This window comes from Danaus plexippus, chromosome 23, assembly GCF_018135715.1.
Source record: "Danaus plexippus chromosome 23, MEX_DaPlex, whole genome shotgun sequence".
Taxonomy (NCBI): Eukaryota; Metazoa; Arthropoda; class Insecta; order Lepidoptera; family Nymphalidae; genus Danaus; species Danaus plexippus.
Window position 1 is genome coordinate 1,341,849 of NC_083551.1, and position 15,002 is coordinate 1,356,850.

At 34.8% G+C, this 15,002-nt stretch overlaps 1 protein-coding gene and 1 long non-coding RNA gene across 4 annotated transcripts in view; one reads left to right on the forward strand and one right to left on the reverse strand.

Annotated features, from left to right (window-relative positions):
• The window catches only part of LOC116774780 (mushroom body large-type Kenyon cell-specific protein 1-like), an 88,984-nt gene extending 74,255 nt beyond the window's left edge, over positions 1–14,729 (reverse strand). For 2 of the 3 annotated variants that reach the window (XM_032667533.2, XM_032667530.2), the window contains exon 1: positions 13,850–14,729. The gene's annotated coding sequence lies outside the window, so the exon portion shown is untranslated. Of the gene's footprint in view, positions 1–13,479; positions 13,530–13,849 lie in introns of those variants that run through there. The other variant, XM_032667531.2, reaches the window with a different exon arrangement.
• Positions 11,723–12,588, forward strand: LOC133319494 (uncharacterized). Its single transcript, XR_009753086.1, has 2 exons — positions 11,723–11,855; positions 12,334–12,588. It is a non-coding gene; the product is annotated as an uncharacterized LOC133319494 (long non-coding RNA).
• Positions 14,730–15,002: the final 273 nt, after the last annotated feature.

Genomic DNA, 15,002 nt, shown 5'->3' on the forward strand with positions numbered 1-15,002 from the left:
TGCCGCTCAACAAATATATATAAATATATGTTATAAAGCATGAACAGCGTTTAGGTATTGTCTAATTTTCCGATGCCTGGAATGTAGTATTCAAAACATGACCTATTCAGTGCGAGGAAGGTCATCCAACAAAAGCATTTGTTTTAAAATCTATTGTTGCGTGAATGGCCTAGGCTAGTGTGATGTGATAATATTTTAGTTTGACACATCCTGAATGATATCATTTTTATTACAATAACTATTAAATATTCCGCGCAGTTTGACGGTTATTGTATTGTTAAGACATTTCCTCTATACTCCATACTCCATACAGCACACACACGCACCTGCAACGATTCATCTCCAACACGCTTTGTTATATTCTAAGACGGATCCGGAGCTTTGCAATATATTTACATTTGTTTCGTAATATATATAACATATATAATATTAAGAACGACATTTAGAAGCAGAAAATAAAGGTCAATTAGAAATGGAAAATAATAGATTTTTATATGGAATAGGTAATAGTCCAATCCTGTTGACGAGTCACCAATTACTTTATCTCGTATAGATATTGAAGTAATGTAATTATAACAAAAACTTACATGAACAGAGGCAGGAAAGCTGACATTAGTTTAAGAAAATTTTTGTATTTTTCAAACCAGCAGTTCGTTCAACGTAACTCGGGAGTGAGAATCACATTTTTAAAACAATTCCCCTTCCATTTCTTATAACCTTAATATTTAATTCTGGTTTCTGCAGACCCGAAGGCCGGGCCACTTCTAGGTCGTGTCAGGACTTGGATAATATATTTTTTTTGTCATATCCTTTTTATTATTCGTCTAGACAAAACTGCATTTCGTCGAGGTCACTGCATTTGCAGTGTAAACATATTTTTTTTACTAATTCGGTAAAAAAAAATATTCAGATATTGTGAATTATATCCGGAGAGTTTTAATTCAGGCCTTTGTTATATAATCAAAACAATGCATAAGTCCAGTTGTTAGTTTTCTGGCTGATAGATGACAACTACCCACCTATTGAAATGTTTTAATTTAGATCATGTAGACTTTTTAAGATAATTATTTATGAGTAAGTTATTTTAAATCAAATATGTGAATGGCAATGTTGTAAAAAAAATAATTACCTATACATTACCAAATAATAATAATAATGATAAGTATGTTACCGTTATTTTACATAAGTAAATTATTTTTAGATCTGACGAAGCAGTAAAACGTGGCGAATTCTTATTTACCTTTAATAACTCCACTGAAGGCGTATTTAATGTATTTGGTACATATCAACAAATTTGGAATTTTCGTATCCTATATATGATAAGCAAAATGTTTTACTTCCCCGTCATTATATCGTCAACCCGTACAATATTCAACATGACATAAATGTAATCTATAATAACATATATTTTCTTCGTTTGAGAACCAACATATATTTTTAATATGTAATCATTGTTACGCGAGATCACATTACATGCGAAATATTTAAGCGCACTATTCACACGGTCACATGACGCCACGTTCTCGAAACGATTTCATAGAATGCACTAAATAATTACTTATTCATTAGCATTTCGATACTAGTGCCGGACGGCGGCTGTGCTCTCCAACATGGAGCCAAATATTCCGACTGAGGTTTATAGATATTTTTATTTAAGTATATATAACATTAGCATCACAACTAGTGCTGCTTTTTTTGTTAATAAATTCAAACGTCGATAAATGTAGCTCACAAACCTACATGACAAAGGTGTGATATTAATTTAATGTTATCAAAATATGATAACCACTTACGTGTATATGAATCAACTCGACTTTTTTTATACTAGCTCCTACCGGCGGTTCGCCTTTCCTTGGATGAGCATCTTGTTATTCTTTAAGACGTTCCTGCTGAGCTGCTATCTCTGATAGAATACCCGATCTTAAATGTCAGCGGCATATAAAGACGGACAAACAGAAAAACAAACAGTGAAGTGAAGCGTCGAACTAAAACCGAATATAAAATCAAAAACAATAGCAACTTGTCACACAAAGGCATCGAGTACAAGGACGTCGATACGTTTACCTGCATGCCTAAACCACCGGCATGACACTCGGTACAGACACAGGAACACGACTTGCTTATACATTCAAATAATAAAATACATGTCAGTCTGTTTGTGACATCATCTCGGGAACTTAGAATGGACCAGAGCATCATACACAAGTCACAGGGCAGCCTCGTCGGTGAAGGTCGTTATAGATTTGATGACTGACAACCTTAAATATTGACATCAACTCGTATTGCTCTAAGCATCGGAGAAGACGTGTATAAAAATAAAGCTATTAAGTAATAAATTTACGTTTGTTCCTAATTATTTTAATCCTATTTTAATTCCTAATACATCGAAGATTGAACGTTTATGTACAAATGTAGGTATCGGTACTGAATTATATTATAATCGGTTGTAATTCAAAACGTAAATGTATACAGCTAATGTCTATTTTTGAATAACAATGACGGACATATATTGAGTACAAGGTTAATAGTATCTAGGTTAGACGTTTTGGTACCTAATGTAGGGACGAACATCACGCAGAAACAGACCGACGTAGATTTTATTCGATGCTCGGCTGGCTTTCAGTAGGTGCGTTGGAATACATGTGTATTACGGAACGTATCCTAACCCTCGTCTGCGGCGTCGGTTAAGAATGAATAATAAAACACATATAACTTGCAAATCATCAGCGAACAGAGCGAGTCATTAATAACGCCAATAAAATTTTATGTTGGAAAGTGGAAAGCAGTAATTATTTCCGACACCGGCTTTTACGTTAATTTTAATATTATTTTTAAGAATAATTTTATAATTAATTACAATTAGAAACTATAAATGCATAATGAATGCCGTTTTTGCGGTGACGAGTGACAACCCTAGCTAATCTAGTCTAGGGCCAACTAGTAACCTAGGATTTCGGTGAGCGGTTCCTTTTAAGGTCATTGTGAAACCTTGGAGCCGACGATTTACTACAAGCATTACATCAGGATAAAACCGACATCACCGTACATTTATACGTATCACAACGAACAGTTCAAATCTATTGAGTTAATTAACAATATTTATGACATTTTAACTGCTTGTTACTCGCCATTCTGTACTGAGACGTTACGGTGAATATCACTGAATTAGCGCTGAGCGTCGTCTCATCACCGCACTCGAAGCCTTGTAACACAGACAGCGTTTCGTCGGAATATAATATTAGCCAGTGACCAGGCGTGATTTTTTTCGGTACTGTCTATTCTCACCGCCCGCCCGTTTTCCCCGTTAGGTTGTATCGTTTTGTTTTCCACGAATTTCACTCGATGCCGATGCGATTTACTGAAAACTGTTTCGTTTCGAAGTGAAATGGAGTCGGGTGTTGTCTTAATATTATTTTCATTTGTCGATTCTGTTTTCTGTTATGATAAACGCTTTTCATTTGTGTGATTTTGTTTTCTGTGTAGTCGTAATTATAGAACATTCTATAAGAAAATATTATGACGAGCTTGAAAACTACCCTCTAGCTCTCACTGTCACGATGTTCAGGGGCCAACTGAAAAAGCTAAATCTTCAGTCCGCCGTAAAATTCTATTGCACAAAAAAATCAACACTATCCAGGGATGATTTCACCAGATATTTGTGTTCCTACCCGACCGTGATTCAACCACTTTACTTAAGGCACTAAATAAATATATATATATATATATATTATTTATCTTCGGTTTTAAGTTTAATAAGTTAATACCAAAATTGTCTTTTTTGGCTATCCAAGTCGAAAAGCTAAGTGACAGCTTCTTATGAGACTCTCGTAGTAGAGATTACGCAATGAGTACTTTGAATCTTCGTTGACCCTAACTCTGCTTCTTTCAGTTATTTATATATCTTATTGAGTGTTTTTAATTGACGTAATTTTTTGAGTTACTTTAAAAGTAATCGCTAAAAATTTTCCTGCTTGAAAAAACACAGAATATTAGATTAATTCATAATAAAAGAAATAATTCAAAATGAGGAGTTTAGTTCCATAAGAGATATTGGAGAAGGTGAATAGAGTTGGCAAATAAAATGAACCAACAAGATGAAACACAAGATACAAACTTCTAATGTAATTCCGGTCCATAGTGACAGCTACAGACAGTTATGATTATTATTCAGAGAAAAAGGACCAAAATAACAAAATGCTTAACAAGCCATCAGATTCTACAGGGTGCTCGTCTATATGGACAGAGCATAAAATCTGACGTATCGGGAAAGGAGTTAAACAGTTCTTGTTATTGATTTTACAAAAGTCCAACCAAAAATTCAATGGTAAGAAGTAACCCATACCATATATTGCAAAGGTCCAGTAAAGCTTTTTGGGGGCCAACATTTCAGTGCCCTCGATCTGGCTTCAGGGCTTTATCGCGATGAAGTAAGTGGCGTAGACTTTCATAAAATAGTAGGAAAATAGCCATTTTGAATTTCTTCAAACAGCAACCATATTCGATAATATACTGAAAATCTTCCAACAGGTGATATACAATCTCCCTAAGAATCAGCAAAGTTTCTGTCTGGTCTTTTAAGATCATATTGTGATACTTTGAACTTCTTTGCGAGGAATCTAAATGATGTTTGACATTTAGACTTATTTAAAAATTTCAGCAAAATGATGATTCTCTTAAATATAGTTCCACACGAGCCTCTGGTTTTGACAGTAGCATACAGTTTTCGGAAGTGCAAAACCAATTAGTAACAGATCTCACAGACATCATATTGCATCAGTACACACAAAACCGCAAAAACATATGTACATAGTTTTTAAATTTATGCAGAACCCTAATAACCCATCTCGCGAAGATTTCAGCGTGAAACTACATCGTATTATTAGCCTGAACAGCAGATTTTGGTAAAAAATCCTTTCGCTCCGATTGCTAATGCAAAAAACAAAACATGACAGCATTGACGATGGGGTAGGTTTGGGGTTGGTTAAGATCGTTTCCTAATACGATCTACGGCATCAGCTTCTCTGTGCCTGCCTCTTATTGCAAAGGACTTAAAAGAGCTAGTAATAATCAATCGTCGATCATTTAAACTAAACTAAATTTGTCCTAGCATAACTACAAGAAACTAACAAGAAGATATCTCTGCAAACGCCACCTGGTTCTATTTAGCTGTTATGCTGTATATCACAACGTCATACCGATGCTCGCTATATCGTCATGCCTTCTACATCTTATGGATCCGAAGATGAAGTCCAAAAAGGAACAACAAGGATTGCACGAGCGCACCCCGAAGAAATCTATAAGGGTTGATTCAATCCAATCCTCAGCTTAGTTTATAACATTTATCGAAGCTGTTCCCGATAACAGTGCACACAAACCATCAAAAAACGTGACTACGCCACTTCACAGCGGCCATAGAATAAAATTTTACCGGCATACAAACCACCCGTCATTAAAAGCATTTATTTAAAGCATACAATTAAAGTATAAATAATTGAGGAACCAAGTGTATAAGACGATAGTAAGTTCTTGTATTTTCCTGCCACCCTCCGGCAGACAGGGTAAATAGTATGTCGATATTTGTTTGCAAAATGAAGTCTCTATGCCATATTGTCCTGGTCAAATTCGGCTAACTAGTTAGATGGTCGTCCAGCATCCGGCTCGCGTAGTAACGGCTGCGACAGCTTTTCGACTTTTTGCCACTCTTTGTGACGGCTGAATGAGTGAGTGAGGCTATTCAATGAGTGAATGTTATAATGAATGTATGAATGTAACACACCGGCTGGGCTCCTCTTTGTTTTTTGAATCACATTCAAAATGGTTTTACTGAGTTATTTATTCATTTTCAGTTACCGAGTGTCCCAAACGGAACTCGATAGTCACTTACAGCGATGTTTAGTCTACTGAAATTAAGAAACAAATTTGTATTATTTAAGGTTTCAATAATACATTTACATGTAAACATATATATATTATAATGAAACTTAATTCAGAATAGGTTTCGTTCCAAATGAATATATTTTACCTTTAACATATATATTATTTTCCTCTACGAGTACATTACACAACCGAGTTACATCTACCCGCAACAATCCACAGAAGCCTGTCTACCTTTAATTTTTGTGAACGTATCTATATTCTATAAGTCTTTATTTCTTTTGTCTTTTTCGGAAACTACTCGTATTAAGTGAACATGCCATCCGGAAAATTGCAGTTTCTGCAATTATCCTGGAAATTCCTGAAGCTTTCTGAATAGTCATACCATACCAGGTAATGGTTCAAAAATTTCTGTCTTTTTTCGGTCGTTACATTCGCCGTACTTTAAAATAGCTGATTCGAAATACGTTAGTAACTATTATTTTGAATTCCAATACAGTAATTCAATGAAATATATTGCATGTACTATGTTCATAATATATATATATATAACTAACTGTTACTAAACAATAACAATAATAGTTATAAAGAAGACAGCAGTGAAACTCAACAATACGTAGTTATGTTAAAACTTCAGTTAAATCCTGTAACTGCTGTTTAAAGTACAGGTGTATCGTTTAGTTTCGGTTCGTTCGGTAATCTCGGCTGATTCCGAGCCAGACGCCGGCTTCACGTCCGACCGGTACCGACAACAACACACACACACAATATTAACAAACCACTCGGCTGATACGACCAGTTTTCACATACAGACTTAGTATAAATACAAATTAATTATAATATACTATGTCATATTTATTGATATATATGTATTTATATTATAACGCATACATATATTAATCTTATTAAAATTCAAGTTTGTTACTTGTGGTATTTATTTAATATGTGACTGTTTATTGTATATGGCAACACTTATATAGAGATATAGTATAGTAATGTTTGTCTGCGGACGGTACCCCCCGTTCTTGGTCGATTGTATTTTAAGCGAGAGACGCCTATTCACACTTTCGGAGTGTTATTGATATGCAACTCCGATTTAACCGACTTACAGACTTTTTTCAATAAACGAAATAGCGCGTATTGTAGCTGTTAAAACTCGTCGATATTACTTCTTATAATCGACTTAAGAAATCGATTTTATCTAGATAACTCGATGAATAATCGATTGCTTCAAACAAATAGAAATCGATTAATTACAAACGAACATAAGTTCTTATAAGCTAATAAATTTAATGGCTGTATTTAACGCCATTAATATTTGAGCGACTGATTTAAAAGACGCGTTCCAAAGTGTTATAAAATATATTCAGCGAGGAATGATTTTAATTTCCTACCGTCACTAAGAACAGACAATGGAATGAGGACGCCATGGGAGTATTGGAACACCATCAATAGGAACACACGGCCCATGTAACATATATGGAGGTGGCACCGAAAACATGGCCGATGAGTGATACAGGGTTATAACACTCGCAGTACAGAAACGAAAGATTTCTTTAAATGAAAATAAATCAAATATTTAACAAACTACGGTTACATAATAAAGAATATTTTTGACGTTACATTCTGAATATCTCGTTTTCCTTATCCTGTTCTATTCTAGACAGAAACCACATTATCGTATTGGATCTTAAATTTTTATGACTTGATACTAGATAGTATATTCGTAATGACTGGATCCATACTTTACATATATCTAGTTGGATGTGAGGAAAGTAGGGCGTGTAATATGTATAATATTACACTGAAAGTGTTTTAAAATAAGTTATATATAAAAAAAACGATCTCCGTACACAGTCTAAGAACATAAGTTCTAGTAGTTAACTGAATACATATATATATATATATGTGTGTGTGTGTGTGTGTCTGTGTGTACTTAAATGATTTGTTAAAAACGCAATAATTCTCTGTAGACAATACCTACGTGCTATGCATTCCATAATAACTATAAATTCTAATTAGTAATATTCAAATTTCGTTAGATGGCGGTAAATTAGCCATTCATTTATTCATATCGTAAGCCAATACTTGAAATTGTTCCAATAAGCAATTTTAAATCTTAATGTTGTCGTATAAGATACGTTTTTATTTGTTTTGCACTGATGATGTTTCTGCGTACTAAATGGGAGTCAAGGCTAAACATGTATTGGCCCTGTCGTTGAGATTTTAACATTTATTTGCATTATTTGATTAACAGTTGGTATAGTCTGTTGTCTCTACAAACGGTAAAGGCTATAATGAATATTTATCTATCGGAATTCTAAACAATGGTATACATTTATAAGGCTTATATTTTTTGCAAATAAGTAAGTGTTTAACGTTTTAAAATAAAAGTCTATGACGTTTTATTTTAATATATTTTTATATAGTGATCGGGGTCAAGGTTCACATTATTCAGCCAATGTAACAAATGACAGAGCGAAGGAGATTACAGTTTCGGTAGACAATAAGTAAAATGAAATGTCGCTTTTCGCCGAAAGCATTCTCGATTCAAACAATAGCTCGAGTGTCCTTCCCCGGAATTGGCGCGGAAATTTTTGTTATCTTTTCGTGTTCCCCGAACGGATTTTAAATTGAGAACACAAATGTTGAGCCACTAAAATGTTACATTGTGTTTTATCTATATATTTACAACAGGGTCAACACTAAGGGGGGAATACAGAAGAGCATAAGTTAAAAAGGTCAATGTCTGATGATTGAACTTTTGATAGTTGGTGTGCATATTGTCAAAGTTGACAATGACGTGACCTTGAACGTCATCCGTTCCTGAATTTAGCCACAAACAATTAATTTACTATAACGTTTAATTCACCACAAATTATATAACATCATGTAACTGCAATTGTATTGTAATCGTTTTTACATCGACGTTATATTTAAGTTTTGGTTAGAAGTATCCTAAAATTCCATTATATATTTGTTTATACGTAAACTGTGTGTTGAACAAATATGTCAACAGTCGGGTAACGTAATAATCTGAAGACGTACATGAGTTAGTATATTGTACAGGGGCTTCACTGCACGATTTGCTTTAATTATTGAATATTTCTGTAAATATAATATTATTAAATTTTTTATTTTTGTTTTCATGCCGATTGTGAACCGTTTAGAAGTAATTATGAAATACTCTTATATATAAACATTAACTCGCAACCGTTCACAAGTCTACTGATTACTGTCCTGCCAATATGTTAAGTCAACTACCAGCCTGACTGTGTAAGCAGTTTCACTTGTGATGTTTGTTAACAAATCAACTTCATATGCATTAATTACGTGATTTATTTGTCGACTTGGCGATACAGATGTGACAATATCTAATTTTTTTTTTTAATTTTAATCACATATTCGTTTTATATTAATGTATTTTAAAAAAGCGACAGTATTTTATAATGCGACATTTTAGCGGCTCAGTTTCGAATTGCCGCCACAATCGACGGTGATAAGAACGCATTGCCTTATAATACGTACCGATTTGCGAAACTATTAACACTTCCATCTTAATATTGTCTATGAATTATTACATATGTTAATCTTATTAACTTTACTATATGGGATTGATGTTATTGATAAGCTAACTTTCATATAAAGCAGTTATACAAATGTCCTATAAACGCCTACTCTGTGGTAATTTAAAAATGTTATTGTACAAAGATTTTAATAGATTACGTCACACCAATAAATCAATAAGCAGCAACGATAAAGAAGTAATAACATCTTCAACATTAAATAGAATAGGAGCTCGTGGGAACGGGAGTGACTAATGACAACAAAATCAATGTAAAGATCAAGTCTATGAATGTAACGAGCGTGTCTATTTACCTAGCGATACACTACGAGTCGGCGGCCATTTTGTGCGAATATCGACTTTGCCGCGCATATTTAGAGTTCTCATGAACTGTCAAATTCGCTTCAATATAATGTTAAACCTTCACCTCAAGACCGTGACGCGTGCGCCGCCATACTTGCTCCGGTCGGCTATTTTCGGAGGCGCTCGGCTCTCGCCGCTGACAAATATAGATTGACCTCCCTCCCAATCGGTCGTAAGTACTATTTGTGACGTAACGGCAGTAAGGTCGGCGGTTTTAGGGGTCGCGGCGAGTGGTCGGCTGCCATTGAATAGATAACAGCTCCTCTCATGATAGACGGGGTATCAGATTGAGATATTAGCTTACAGGCGCCGGGTTTGTTAATGAAAGCAATTACATTTATATTCAACTATAACTAACGGGACACAGTTCTTTGATTAATTTTTTTAAGTAAAGTAATATTAAAATTATATAGGATGAAGAAAACTCGATATAGGGCATTTTCTTACGAAGGTAGTGCTGATGGAACTATACATATATTCTGATCTTATCAAATATTCTTATACACTGACTCAGAAAAGTGACCGGAAGTGGAAGAGAGTAGAATGACAGTTGCGACAGAAATCGAAGGTACATTGAAGTTTTCTGAATCCTGATCAATTCAGACCCTGAAAAATGAATTAACCTTTAAGGTCACGATATACATTTAAGAAGTAAGGCAATTATCAAACAAACGTGTGTCACTAAGAGTTAATGGGTTGACTTTGGTTTAAAGGTCGATGGATAGTATTCTTTCAGGCATCTCACCATGGTATAGAATATCATCATTATCATCAGAAATTAATTCCTAGTTAGGTATTATCTAAATTAAAAACGTCCAAGTATTTTGGAGGTTTCGTAACATTTTACGACCGCCTCTTCAGTTTTCAGGTAAGTCGAAATTCATATGAACTTAAATAGCTTCATAACATTAAAAAAATCAAAATTCCCAAGCAAAGCGAAAGGTATCCAGAATCACATGGAGCGTAATAAGGCAAACTGGACAACACCTTTAACAGCTTGATATAAAATTATATTACTGAACGAGCGATCATTGAAAATATACTACGTATATGTAGAAAAGTATTAATTTTTATTAGGACAAGAATTATAACAATATTATTTTTTAAAAAAGAATTCTATTAATAGAATAGATGTGTGATATCACGTTCACTACTACATACTACTACGTTCTACTACAGCAGTCAGGTTAGAAAGCTTCCAGTCGTACGCTAGTATTGGTTTTGGCCGAGTTTTAACAGGGGTTTACTAAATATTTCACAGTCACGCAACATTACAATCTTGAAAATCGATACACCAAAATAAACGGGGAAAACAATTTACCGCCGGCGTGTCGTTGTGTTTGGTGAACTCGGTTATAATACAACGTAACTCGCTTCGAACTGTTTGTTCGTTAACTACAATTTTATTATAATAAACCTGCCGATAATCTACACGTACTAAGTACATCACTCGCTTTATATATAGGAATTCTTCTATTTGTTAAAGTGTCAAGAAAAACGGAGCATACTTTCATGTCGTCGCTATCTATGGACGGAGAATGTTCTCAAACGAAAATGACTTTTCATTACAGGAATGTAATAAAAGCTATCGGCCGTGTTGCATTGTGAGTTGTATGGCCTTCGATATAGAGTCTAATTTGCGTCGTGTGTCACGATAGTTATGTCGTTCGTTCGAAATTCAAAAATGACTAGTGGAGCCTAATGACAAGGTTAAATGTATGAAACGCAAAGAAACTGGTTCTAAAACACTCGCCCGCCGTCCGCCGAGCGAAGACCGCCCGGCCGCCGTTAGCGCACACAAAAAAGTCCGCCATCTTAGACATCGTGATGAGTTTTCTTGCGCTCAGATTACGGAAGTTCCACACAGCACCTATATATATATATTACATAACGCGTTATATATCGCATTGAACACGGACGTAACATACGACTCGTCGCACTCGCTCCAGCAGTGCGAGTTGTGAGTTTATTATTGTCATATTAGCATATTAAATAACATCGTGGCCCACTGAGCTATCGAAACTGCAGCGGGTTCAGCTGACGTGTGTAAACAGTGAGTAATGCGACCTCAATACACTGGCGTGACAGAAAATAATGTACTCGCTAAAAAACATACCGCCTACACACAAAACATAAATATATTTGGAACTATTGTATATATAAAAGTTAAAGTATTAAAACAGCTAGAGTCCAGCGTAACGTTTCCTTTCAGGATTAAAAACGGTTTAAAATAGCTCCAAAGGGCAATAACCACTTTGACAGTTGATACTGCGTACTTAAAGTAAATAATGGCTGGCTGTAATGGGTTTATGTGAGCAATAGTAGGTTTTTTTTTTTTGTATTTTTTATTTACAAATCGAATTATCTGATTACAATAACCACTTCAGTAATTGAATCAATCGTTAATTGTACTGTTGGCGGTATAGTTATATTACAGGAGTAACTAGAAGCTTCACAGGAGAGGGCTTTTCACCGAAAAAGGTTGATTTTTTTTTTATGGAACTTGTTTTTTGATGATGAATTTTTCTTAGTGACAGTGAAGATGAAGTCTGTGCTGTGGAATTCTCCGTCGTGTGAACGCAAACGAAGATATTATTCCGTGAATTTTCAACCAAAGCCAAAGAAAAAGACGAAAAAAATAATAATTTAAAAATCTACTTTCCTAATATTCACTGCGTTATACTTGTTTAACGCGATCGTTTATCAAATAGAGAGTTATTGGCCATTGTTTTTTTGTGCTATATACTTAATTCATGTTTGATACAAATATATCCTGCTATACATACCTACCTGAATAAATATATACCTACAATATATATATATGTGTGTGCGTGTGTGTGTATGTGTGTGTGTTTTACGAAATTCCCATCAATTCTACCAAAACGAAAGTCTTTAATCAATTTCGTATATACATAATATTATTGCGCAACACAATTAAAACCATATAAATCCGGTTGATAATAAAAACAAAAGCAAACAAGTAAATATTGATTTGTGTCAAAAGTTTGTGAATAATTCGAGTGTTTCGTATCACACGATTGAAATAGTTAATCGATATTGTCATAGAGGTTATTGTTTCTGATTCATGTTTTTAATATGTAATATAATATCCTATAAGCAGACGCCAAACGTACGTTATGAAGTAACACACGCGAGGGAGAACTATTAACGTTAATGAATACTTTAAAACTTATATCTCGTTTCGTCTATTAAAGACATTATCTTATCATAAATTAGCAACTCCATAAAACAATTACTGCGCAGTTTGAATGAGTTTCTTAAAACTAGACTTCAATGTGTGGGATAATAGCTTAAGAAACGATAAAAATATATATATATATTTAATTTCTTATACATCATGGTGCATTTATATTGCATTAGGTACAATAACTTTTTTGAACTTTCTCCGCCAATGTGAACGAACGTACAATCTCTGCTGATATTATATTATAGTTGTTACCTCGCGATTGCATTTCCTTATTATTTTAACATTAACGGACAAAGGAAATGATCATTAAATATACTCAACTTTATTATGTATTTGAATTTTCTTAAACACTTCTAAGACATTACAAATACTATCGCAATAATAACATGAAAAAAAAAACGTGTAATTAAGTTTTATTATCTTGGAATAGTTAAAGGAAATAAATATTCAATTGAATCATAATACTAACCTTAAGAGTGTACCTACATCGGAGCGATAGACGATGGTAGGAACAACTTCACGACGATCGGAGCGCAACGGAAAATGAACCGAAACACTATTAAAAGTGTACACACAAGTTCATACTACCGAAAAACAAATTGCACGCAACTACAAACCATATGTACATAGCGTTAATTAATACAATAAAGATCAAAATCCGACGAACAACAGCTGGCTGTACAAATGACTGAATTTGCTAGTTGAACTAGGAATGCACTTGACGTGTGCGAACTTCGCGTCAATGCAATCAAGTTCATAGATTAAGATTGGCGTTCCTTCAACATAAATTACCTATAACTGTAATTATTTTTGCCATAGCTGCGAGACGGATTCCTTACCTTATATATATGGTGCAGCAGTCCATAAGCAATATGAATGTTAAGTCCTCGTATAATTTCGGTCAATATACAGTTCACTATCACATTAAACTAGTTCCTAACTAATTTTGCACTATGACATCACAATATAATATTTGTTTGTACATAAGGCACTATGTCTATCATCACAATGTTGAGCAAAGAAAAGTTTCACTTCAAATTTCAGAAAAATCCGCGTTCCAAATTCAAAAGTTTTGATTGGGGCAAAGTTCGGAAAGCAATTTCGGCGGGAATCGGTTCGCCGGCGAGGTCCATTCGGCGGATTTTCGTCGTTTTCCGTGTGGTGTGTGAGTAACGAGGAGCGTGCGGGCCTCGGGCACAGCTCGCGCGCAACTGAAGATTGTCCTAGGTTAAGTTTCGAAAAAATTATATAAACCGCTACATCAATTTTCCGCCAGCGGTCCTACCAAATTCACGGCACCATGATCACGAGCGAGCTGTGTGTTCTTATGCAGCAGTGTTTTCGAGGTTATTATTGTTTTGACAGCTCCATGGAACACCATGCGTCTTCCCGACGAGTCAGAAGATGGCGCCACTCCTGCGAGGAGCATCCGAAAAAGCGGTACCCAACCAAAGAAACTAGCAACGCGCGTAAACACAACGAAATTACTGAATGCCACTTTTCATTATTTTATTTCGCTATGCACCGGACGACGTCACCGAAATAGCGGTCGCGGAGAGCTATATCCGTCTCTTTCCAGCGCTGGTTGAGCGGGAATTTATTTTGAAAATGGAATGACATTTAAAGTTTTTTTTTTATCCAAATTGGGTTGTTTATAGCGGGCAGTTTTGTTTTTGCGCGCGCTGCATAGATGCACACGGACACACAACTGTGGTTGTACTGAGGCTAGATGACATTCGCAGAGGCTTAAACTCAAGTTCATACATAGGCGTCAATAAACTGGCCGCTACGTAACTTCGTACGATGTAATTCTATATCGCTTGCATCTATACTACAGACTATTGATGTATAAAATTTTCATTCAAATGTTATACAGATTAAAACCAGCTCTTAATTTGGAGACTGAGTGTAACAGAATAGTCCTGGACTTGTATAAACAGATAATTTTAATAAAAACAAAACAACTACTTAATGGGATTAAATAAAATACAA